Source organism: Euprymna scolopes, chromosome 30 (genome assembly GCF_053919585.1).
Source record: "Euprymna scolopes isolate OS-2025 chromosome 30, ASM5391958v1, whole genome shotgun sequence".
NCBI classification, from domain to species: domain Eukaryota; kingdom Metazoa; phylum Mollusca; class Cephalopoda; order Sepiida; family Sepiolidae; genus Euprymna; species Euprymna scolopes.
The window spans coordinates 19,908,994-19,911,548 of NC_136511.1; the positions used below are offsets into that span (position 1 = coordinate 19,908,994).

Sequence of the window (2,555 nt, forward strand, 5' to 3'; positions counted from 1 at the left end):
ATTTTCAACAAAAATATTAGAATAATTTTGTTTAAACTTTCAGAAAAATTAGCAAACGAGAGGCCATAATTCAGCTTCATTGCGCGGGAAGGACAAACTTAGAGATTATTAAGCTCTTGAAAGTGGCTAAATCCACCGTGTACCGTGTTATGAACAGATTTAAGGAACTTGGTACATCTGAAGACCGTCCTAGGAGTGGAAGACCTCGCACTGTTCTAACAAAGAAGGTGATTAAAGCTGTCCGAGAGAGGGTAAGGAGGAACCCGAAGAGATCTGCAAGACAAATGGCTAAAGACATGAATGTGAGCGTGACCTCGATGAGAACCATCGTAAAAAAACGATCTCCAGTTGTCACCCTACAAGATGAGAAAGAGATAGTACCTCATACCTGCCCAAAAGCACAAGAGACTTGAAAGAGAAAAGCTTCTTCTTGGAGAACTGAAGACTGGCACGGCTGAGCGAGAGATCGTTTTTTCTGATGAAAAAGTCTTCACAATTGAAGCGACTGTTAACAATCAGAACGACAGAGTTTACGCAAAATCTTCAGCAGACATTGATGACTCCGTGAGAATAGTTTTCCGCCGACAAAAGCCGTCTTCTCACATGGTGTGGGCTGCAGTATCCAAATCTTGGAAGTCGCCTCTGATTTTCGTGGAGCAGGGGGTTAAGATCAACACAGATCGCTACATTAACGATATTTTGGTTCCAGCATTTGAAGAGATGAAGAAACACTTCAAAGATCAGCCTTTCACCTTCCAACAAGATGGAGCACCATCCCACACCTCCAGAAAAACTCAGGACTGGTGCCAACGTCATTTTCTAAGATTCTGGAGTAAGGAGATGTAGCCTCCTGCATCGCCTGATTTGAATCCCATGGATTTTTCGGTGTGGTCTTTGTTGGAGGATAAGGTCTGGTCTGTTGCTCATTCAAGTGTTGATGCTTTGAAGACATCTCTTCTGAGTGAATGGGTTAAAATACCTCAGGAAACGCCGCGTGCCTCGGTTGGTAACTTCAGATAGAGAATTGAACGTCTAATCGAAAGGAAGGGACATCACATTGAAAATAAATAATTTGAATTTATTCTTGGTTTCCTAACTTATAATTTTCATTCATGTTTAATTTATATTTTTGTAATTTTCTATTAATAAACCACGTTTGAATTGGTCCAAGGACTTTCTGTTCACCCTGTATATATATATATATATATATATATATATATATATATATATATATATATATATATATATATAGAGAGAGAGAGAGAGAGAGAGAGAGATAATTCACAGAAGTCGATTAAAATGCCGACATCAATCTGATATAAGTTTAATCCAAGGGCAAACGAATGCAATAAAAAATATAAGATTTTTAAAGTTTCATTTTTGAATAATCAGTATGTGTTTTCAAACCGTCCATCCTCAATTTTTCTCTCAGTCAACAACTTTCCTAGAAAATATCAGTGTTTGTTAACGAGTCTATAGTTAGGATTGACTTGTTAGAGCAAAACATCCTCATGCCAGATTGTTATGAAAAAAAAACCCTGTAGAGAGAAACCTTAGATACACGTGTCTAATAGTAGTTTCCCTACTATATGCATGTATGTGTTTATATATTTTTGTATGTATGTACGTGTATGTGTGTATGGATGTATGTACGTGTATGTGTGTATGTATGTAGGGATGTGTGTGTGTATGTATGTAGGTATGTATATATTTGTTTTATGTTTGTATGTATGTGAGTGTACGTGTAGATATGTGTGGATGCATGGATGGCTATGAAGTGGATAACTTATACGTATCCGTGTGAATATGTATGTATGTGTGTATGTATGTGCGTATGGAAATGTATGTGCGTGTGTATGTGTGTGCGTATGTATGTGCTTATGTATGTTCGTGTATTTATGTGCGTTTGTGTGTACGTACGTGTATGTGTGTCTATGTAGCTGTGCGTATGTACGTATGTGTATATATGTGTTTGTATGTATGTGTGCTTGAATATATGCCAATTTAGGGATAACTGTATGTGTATGTGTGTGAAAGTGTGTTTGTATGTGTGTATGCGTTTATATATTATGTGTGTACATATACATGTGTGTATATATGTGTGCGTATGTATACATGAGTGTTTGCCTATGAAATGCCTAATAACTAATATTTTTATTTTTTCTTGTGTTTTCCAGGTGTGAGGAACTTCTTTTTTATTTTTTTTTAATCTAGACAACAATCTGCTGCGTTCTACGTGATTTAATCGTCGGAATTGTTTTTTTAAATACTAAAATCAACAAAGGCGGGAAAACTATGATCGGAAGAAACATCAAAACAGAGGAATGCAAGCCAACAAATTGACTCTGGCAGAATAGCATTCGCCATGAAAATGAAAAAAAAAAATGAGAATCGATTATATTCCCTGTTATTTCGAATCGATGAAATCTCGAAGAAACGTGCCGAACCGAATTCGATCTCAGCTCGATAAAATGGAAAACACCAGAACAAGAGAAAAAATTGAATATATATATATGCATGTATATATGTGTATATATGCATATGTATGTACATAT

The 2,555-nt window shown here is 36.2% G+C and overlaps 1 protein-coding gene across 3 annotated transcripts in view; it reads left to right on the forward strand.

Moving 5' to 3' along the window:
- LOC145254690 (T-box transcription factor TBX20-like) overlaps positions 1-2,261 on the forward strand; it is a 132,726-nt gene extending 130,465 nt beyond the window's left edge. For all 3 annotated transcript variants that reach the window (XM_080113352.1, XM_080113350.1, XM_080113349.1), the window contains one exon: positions 2,178-2,261. The gene's annotated coding sequence lies outside the window, so the exon portion shown is untranslated. The remainder of the gene's footprint in view (positions 1-2,177) is intronic.
- The last annotated feature ends 294 nt before the right edge of the window (positions 2,262-2,555 follow it).